The sequence below is a fragment of the Corapipo altera genome, unplaced genomic scaffold (genome assembly GCF_003945725.1).
Source record: "Corapipo altera isolate COAL_440 unplaced genomic scaffold, ASM394572v1 101947, whole genome shotgun sequence".
Classification (NCBI taxonomy): Eukaryota; Metazoa; Chordata; class Aves; order Passeriformes; family Pipridae; genus Corapipo; species Corapipo altera.
Window position 1 is genome coordinate 1 of NW_020885561.1, and position 8,321 is coordinate 8,321.

At 50.1% G+C, this 8,321-nt stretch overlaps 1 long non-coding RNA gene across 1 annotated transcript; it reads left to right on the top strand.

Annotated features, from left to right (window-relative positions):
* Window positions 1–226: 226 nt before the first annotated feature.
* LOC113940616 lies at window positions 227–1,653 on the top strand. The gene is made up of 2 exons (XR_003525502.1): window positions 227–395; window positions 998–1,653. It is a non-coding gene; the product is annotated as an uncharacterized LOC113940616 (long non-coding RNA).
* The last annotated feature ends 6,668 nt before the right edge of the window (window positions 1,654–8,321 follow it).

Here is an 8,321-nt window from a genome sequence, read left to right on the forward strand (position 1 = left end):
GCCCCTCTCCCCCTCACGCACTTGTTGGTGTGCTGGTACAGCCCCTCCATCCCGCTCGCGCGCCGCTCCCCGCACACGTCGCCCTCCGGCCGCTTCCGCTCCCGCCGCTTCCGGTTCCGGCCCCGCCTGCTCCTCCCACCGCCGCCGCCAGGGGGCGCTGCAGGACCGGCGGGAGCCGTGAGGGCGGGAGGGGGCGGCGGGGGCGGGAGTCCACGTCCTTCCAGAAATTCCAATTCCGGGGCTCAGCAAGGCAGCCGCAGCTCAAAGCTGCTGCTTCAGACGCGCACCACGCTCAGTGGAGGTGATGTGAGCCGAGAGAGCCGCCTTGGGGCCGTGGAACTGCGTCCCCTGCGTGGTGTCATGTTCCCAGCCACGGACACCTTCCACCAGCCCAGGTTGCTCCAAGCCCCGTCCAACCTGACCTTGGACACTTCCAGGGATCCAGGGGCAGCCACAGCTTCTCTGGGCAACATGTGCCAGGGCCTCCCCACCCTCCCAGGGAAGGATTCCTTCCCAATATCCCATCTAACCCTGCCCTCTGGTACTGGGAAGCCATTCCCTGTGTCCTGTCCCTCCATCCCTTGTCTCCAGTCCCTCCCCAGCTCTCCTGGAGCCCCTTTAGACCCTGGAAGGGGCTCTCAGGTCTCCCTGGAGCCTTCTCTTCCCCAGGTGAACCTCCCCAGCTCTCCCAGCCTGGCTCCAGAGCAGAGGGATCCAGCCCTTGGAGCATCTCCAGGGCCTCCTCTGGACTCTCTCCAGTGGGTCCACGTTCTTCTTATCCTTGGGCTACACATGGACGCGCAGCCACTGGCACACGTGGAGATTAGCCCCTGGGGTTGCCTGGGCAGCAGAGGTGCCAGTGCCAGGGCCCTTGGGGGGGGGGGTGACATCTCTGTCCCACCAGGGATCCATCCCACCACTCAGCTTGCAATCCCAGCTCAGAGGTCCAGGCCAGGTTCGGACTTTCCCACCCCTGACCAAAGTTGACTCATTTCAGGGACATCCAAACAGGACCTACAACCACCACAGCTGGCAACAGAGCAGAGGAGGTCACGAGGAGGGACCTGTTGACTCCTTGGAGGAAATATGAATTTTCCAAGCTATGAAGACACTGGTGACCACTTTCATCCTCTTGCTTAAGACCTGTGGTACCTGTGGCACCTGTGGTACCTGTGGCTGGACTCTTGAGGATATGGATGCACTGTCCCAGAGTGATGCACAGGTTCCTGTCATTTCTCACAGGGCTGGGAATCAAAGCCTTGCTCTGGAGTTGTACCAAAGCCGTTCAGTTCTTTCACCTGCGTGTTGTTTCTTCATTGTTTGGACCAGATAATCCACCACCGTTAAAGCCACAACCCTTTCTTGTACTTGCTGAACTACAAAGCCCCACGTGCTTTATGGTCAGAGTCTGCTGAGCCACAGAACTCCTGACACCTTTTAACTTCATGGAAAATCAAGGAGAATGTGGATTATTAAAAAAAATAAATAAATTAAAGAAGAGGAGATATAGGCCAGTTAGTCGGGGCAGCAGGACAATGCAAACTGTTTTTTCCAATGATTGATTGGAAGAGCTCCAATTAGGATTATGATTGATGAAACACACTGATTAAAATCAAACACCGATTGATTAAAAAACTCCAATTAATACAGTGACTCCTTCTTGTCAATGTAGTTTAATGGAAAATAGTTCTTGTCAGGAAATGTAACTCCATCCTAATAAATGCTTGATTGGGAAAAACTGGGAAAGGCCTGTGTTTTGTAAGGCATTCAATACATACCACAAGATCAGGCATTTAACACTTATCAGGAGCAGCTCTGCCCTCGTGGCCCAGGCAAGCTCTCAACTCTCTCCTCCGTTTCTTCCCTCTATTAAATGGTGTCATTTTTTTTATACTTGTTTCTCAGGCTTTGTTAGGCTGATTCTGTCCTTCTCTGGGTTTGTGCTGCCTGTCCCACTGTGGTGTGGAGAGAAACCTGCTTTGTCACCAAGAATAATGTCTTAAACTGGGTCCATCCAGATAAAATGCTCTAATACAGTTAAATACACTGGTTTAATGCTAACCCCTCTTCAGCAACCTCAGCCCTGTCTGGACTTCACTTAGGCAAAGCTAAATAACTACAGCAAAAATTCAAGATCCTAAAGGTTGACAAACGTTGGAGGAAAGGTGAGAAATTATTTTCAGACACCTCCTGCTGTGGGACTGGGCAAAATGGGAAATCTTGAGGCTGGAACAGTCTCCAAAGTGTTGCTCATTGCAGTTCAGGGTGAGCACCTGAAGAATGCAGCCTAGTCACAGGAGAACAAGTCCCTGAGCATCACAGGGATATAAATGAGTGAAATAACTACACATCCTTAATTAACGAGAGAGTCTGCCCCTGTGGGTCCATCCCTTGCATCTCAGATAATGCATCAAACTTTGTCTGCCCTGCCACTCAGCCAGCCAGGCCTCTGGCAAAAGATTATCCCCTGGCTGTCAAATAAGCCCCAGAAATCACATCAGTCCAAGAATAAACAACATATCAACAAACCCATCAACTGCAGCAGTAACAAACACATTCCTGTCCTTTGCTCCCCCTTCCCTGAGCCATTATACCCCATTTTCAAACACTTTCTGGAAATAGGTTGAATGAAAATAGTTGCTGGGATTTCCCTCCTGGCCAGGGCTGTGAGAGGTATCACAGGAGCGCTGATGAAATGGCAAGAACTGCAATACAAGAAGAGATTTCTGTTCTTTTGGGAAGAAATTGAATTTTGCCAGAAACAAGACTCTGCAACCAAGCGTCAGGTCTTGTTAGACTTCCAGTCCTTCCAGGAGGAGTCCTTCAGCAAATTGGCTCATTTAGACACAACAGCCAAGAGAAGGGAGAGGGAAAAAGGGTTTTGTTCAAGGAAAGCCTCTGTATTGTAAACAGGATAAAAGGGGATGGAGAGAGTCAGTTATCACTGTCTAACATGTCCCCAGGTCATTCCCAGGTAGCATCTACGGGAGGTAAAAGGATTTCATATTCACTGCTGCCCCAGAAATCTGGGAGAAAACTGGGGAGTTTCTCTGTCACACAATCTCCAGACCCCAAGTGCATTCACACCCCAAATTCATTCACACCCCAAGTGCATTCAGCAGCAGCTTTCAGACCCCAGTGCTGTGTTCCCCATTGCTCTGCTCAGCCTTGCAAAGCCTGGCAGCACCAAAGGGAAAGCTGGATCCTCCAGGGTCCCCTTTGCTCTGCCTGCACCAGCCCATATCCCCCTCTCAGATATGGGACATGGATCTCTCTCTGAAAAATCGGATGCTCTGCTTAATCCCAGACCCCAACAAGGTGTCTCTCCTTTTCCCTGAGCATGATCTCAACAGGCACAGAAACTCTCTTCCCCTTTTCCTCTGTCTCTTCCCTCTCCCTCTCTATTTCAGGCACTCTTTGCATGCTTTCCTGATGCTCCTAACCGTGGCTTTCCCAACAAAGCTGAGCTGCACCCCGGGGCACAACCAGGCAAGATGAAGATGAAGCCTTGCTGGAGCCTCCCGTGAGTCCAGCCGCAGGCCCTGGGCTGTGTGTCCCGGCTCTGACAGGCTCCAGGACACAAGCCAGACCTCCCAGCTCACCTCCAGCATTTCCAGCCTGGGGAAGTGGGGAAGAGGAGAAGGGGAGACATGACAAGAATGTCAGAGACTCATCTATCAAATGTCTTGTGCTGTTGGGTGATGTGCTGGACACAGGGCTCCCTGGGCAAGGAGCTTTCAGAGGCACGTTGCACCTTCCTGCTCATCTTCCCAAATTAAAAACACTTCTGCACAACTATTTTGGTCAGTTTTGAGACTGATTTGTGACCAGGAGACTCACAAATGCTCGGACCATCATTCCTTTCTTCATAAATATCCCAGGTAAAGGGACATGGCAAGGGAGGGTAAAGGGGAAGGTCAAGGGAGAAAGGGGTCAAGGAACATCTCTACCATTTCACTTCCTCCCTTCTGCAATGATGCCAGGGAAATATGACAGAAATAGGAAGAAGAATAGGAATAGGAACAGAAAGAGAAATAGAAATAGAAGGAAAAAACACATCCAATGGTGAGAAGAACTGCAGCATCCCCCAGCCTGAGGAGTCTTTGAGACACAAGTGGCTGGAGGTTTGGAAAATATCCCGGCCAAGTATCATTTCCTCATGCTTTTATCCTTCCCTGGGTGGCAGCCACAGAAGGCTGCTGGAGGTGCAGGACTGACCTGACTGGGTTTTTGGTTATATTGGTCCCTCCATGCCCCCAGTGCACTATAAATGTTGTATTACCACAATCACCATTAAACACGACTCAGTTCTCTGTGCGGGACTGAGTTCCTCATGCCTTTTCCCTGCTGATCATGCCTGTTTGACCTTACCAAGGAAATTCAGGAAACAGGAGTAAAGAGCCTCCTCCAACAGAGCCAAGGAGTCAGAAGGGGCAAGAAATGACATTGCCTTCACAGACAGCGAACAGATGGAATTCTAATAATCCTGCCAATAATATTTCCTTTTGCCCAGCATCAGGAATTTGTTAGCCTCAACTGCCTTTGGCTGAGGTAGCATCCGCCCTCAATTCCAAATCCCACAGAAATCTGTGAATTCAGGCCTTAAAAGCTCTGTCTTTGAAAATCTTTTGTATTTCTCTACTGGGCAGCCCCATTTGATCCATAACTGTGTTAGGGCAGGTTTGTTTGGGCACTGCTGTCACCTTGGACTGGGTGCACAAGGTAACACTTACATAGGGAAATCTTAAAATCTGGGAGCAAAACCATGTGCTATTATCCTGATTTTTCCAGGGTTCAGTTCCCTGACAGTCTCTGAGATGTGTCAGTTTAAGAATTCCATCAGAATTAGACAACATCATCAGCTGCTTCAGGAAATTTTAGGTGCAGATCTCGTGTTTCTTCCCACTGAATAATCAGCCATTTCCTGTGTCTAATTTTGGCAAACCAACCTGGGTAACTGGAGTTCATCAGCTTAATAGGTTAATGCTGAACTGCTTCCCAAGTCAAAGCTGGATGTCAATCTGCCTCACCCTCACATTTTGTCAATATGAGGGATCTTGAAATGAAACAAAAATGTGAAAATCGTTTTCATCCCCGTTCCGTCAGCGGGGTAATCCAGGCATGAAGAGCTGGCCGGGCCGGGTACCTCTCCCAGGCTGGATGGGTGCTCCAGGGGCTGTGAAATGTTTGTTGTTAAACCAGCCTGACACAAAGAGGCCCCAGGAGCTGCATGCACCCACAGGATGGATGTCTTCTCCTGTCAATCCAGCCCGAGTCCCCCAAGAGGGAAAATGGGATTGTCTGAAGGGGTAAGGGAGAGAGTTCTCTGAAGGATGTCATAGAGGAATTTTCCTAAAACCTTCTCCAGTAATCTGAACTAAACCTTTCCAAGTCTCTGGTGTTACAAGAGAGACCAGGTGAAAGTGTGAGGACTGAATGGAGACAGAAAAGATGGAATTGGCTCTTCAGTCTGCCTGGCAGCTTCTGTGCCGGAGTCGTAGAATCATGGAATCACTGGGTGGTTTCAGTTGGATGGGGCCTTAAAACCCGTCCAGTGCCACCCCCTGCCATGGGCAGGGACACCTTCCACTAGCCCAGGTTGCTCCAAGCCCCATCCAAGCTGGCCTTGGACACTTCCAGGGCTGGGGCAGCCACAGCTTCTCTGGGCAACTACTATGAGTCTACAGTACCAGCCCGGGAGCTGCTCAGAGTGTACTCACAGCAGTGTGGTGCTTTCCAGGCCGATTCCAATGCCTAAGGAAAATTGGTGCTCTGCTCAGAGGGGTCCCAGGAGTTGCTGGTAGCCCAGGAAGCTGTGGACTGTGGTGGCACTCAGGAATGTACAGCACAAACTTTCTCCTCAGGAATTTAATTTTGCCATCTTCTCACAAGATCTTTTGGTACCTGTGAGAAATTTCACATTTCTTTGGGGCTGGAAAATATTTGAAAAGGGGTGGAGAAGCAGATTGTTCCCCATGAGCCTTTATACTGTGTAAGAGCAAGGCTCACATCAGAGGCTGAGAAGACCCTTGGCATGGGTTTGGCTCAGCCTCCTCAGGACCAGAAGGGGACTGGGTGCCATGTCCCCTTGGACATGAGGACACACCACTGGTGAGGTGGCACTTGCCCACCTGCCAGGACGTCTGCAGAGAGAGGGATGGTTCCTGCCCATCCAAGGCTGTGTTGGAGATCTTATCTCCAGGGATTAGCTGGCCTCTGTCCTGCTATCCTGAGCCATCCGTCAATTTGCTGCTTCTATTTCGAATTCAGAGAAGGGCTTGTTTTCCCTAAGGCTTATCTGCTTTTTCTGACCCAACTAAGTGGTCTAATCACAAAAAATCTACCTCCAGCAGCCAGCCTTGCACCTCTTCCCTCACACTTCAGTCTTCTCCCAGGTCCAGTTGCATTGCCCACCCCAGACTGCACTGTCAGCAGGGTTTTGCCCCACTACAAGGCAGGAGGGCTTAACAACAAAGGAGGTCTGCAAAATTACATCCACCACTCTCCCCTGTTTTATTGAAGAGGAGTTACTTTATTGTTCTTTCAAGTTTGCCAGTGCTGCCTCAGTGACCCAAGCACTGGGGACATGAGGAGTGGCACAAGAGCTCCAGGATTTATTGCTCTTCCTAAGTGATTGTGGGTTATCCATGTTGGGAGGAATCCATAATCAGTTTAGTCCCTGGTAAACCAACATCTCCTGAACCAAGCCAGGTGTGCTCACCTGCCTGGTCATGCTGCCCACCGCCAGGGCAGCTCCACTGACAGCAGAGTGATCACACATCATGAAGAGATTAATTTTTTCAACATAGTTTTAATAATTTTTTTTCTTGCCTTTGGAAAAGTGTCTGGAATTTGCAATCATTCTCTGCTGGCCACATTCTGAATTGGCTATACCTTGCTATCCCTGTGGATCTGAATTTCCCAAGATATAGTTTTAACTCCTGCTGGATGATTTGATGAATTATAAAAAATATATAATATAAAATTATGTGCTGTAATTATACAATTGTAGAATATTATAAGCCTGTGTTGATAACAGACACTCACAACTCATCCCTGTCCAGTCACAGAACTTTCTGCATCACTTCCCTGCAGCCTCCAAACCAGGTAAGTTTTTTGTTCTCAGCAAGTGATGCAAAATCAGACTGTGCCACTGATGGTAAGAGATTTTGGTGCGTTTCCACCTGCCAAGACCCTTCTCCCAGTGTCCACATCATAAACTGGCTGGGAGAACCACTCTTGCTTCTCCAAGATGCTTCACTTACTTGCTATGGCTGTTGTAAAACACCAGCTTTTTCAGCATCAGATGCCACAAGCTTCACTTCCTTGATAATGAGTTAAAATTAGAAATATCACATGGTTTTAGGGATTTTTTTTTTACTGGAAAGAAAAATATAATTTATATTGCAAATGCTGAGGTTAATTCCTCTGGCCTGTGTCAGGTGAGGTGATACCTCAAACCTATGTGATAAATGACATTATCTTAGTTGTAAGGCTGAACACAAGGTTGCTCACAAAGTCTCCACTTTGAATCACCAGTCCTCTGTTTGAAGGGAGACAGAGGAAAAGCAGAAAGACAAGTGGCATCCTTATGTAATGGCAGCCCCATGACCCTCAGGAAGGAGAGCTGGGTTTGCCAAGGCCGCATTAATGCCTGCGCTGGCCCCGGGTGCTGGAGCTCAGCCTTGGAGATTTGCAATGTAAATCCCTTTCCCAGCTCCGGGCCAGGACTGCCTTGACTGGTATCTACAGCAGCATCAGGGCCATTCCTGCATCCTGGCAGCTCCAATGTGGCAGCTCTGCCTGTCCTGTGCCCTGGCTGGCTCTGCCCTTGCCCTCCCTGCAGGGCTAAACACAGAGGGGCCTGAGGGTTTGTTGGGCAGAACGAGCTCTGTCTGCTCAGGCCCTGCCGTGAGCACACAGGGCATGGCTGCAGGTCAGTCAGGGGGGGCACAACCCTGCCCAGGGAGGGATGGAGCTCACCCTGGGGTCCCACAGTGCCCAACAAGGAGCAGAGTTCACCCTGGGGTCCCACACTGTCCAATGTGGAACAGAGCTCACCCTGGGGTTCCACAGTGCCCAATGTGGAACAGAGCTCACCTTGGGGTCCCACACTGCCATGGGTGGAGCAGAGCCCACCCTGGGGTCCCACAGTGCCCAACAAGGAGCAGAGCTCACCCTGGGGTCCCACACTGCCCAGGACCATAAGCTCTGTGAGCAACTAGAGACCAGTGGTAGGCTTGGGGGCTGAGTGGTTCAGCACGGGTCTCCAGCTCTTCTTCAGCTGCTTACAGCTCCTGGGTGTTCCCATGGAAAGATAG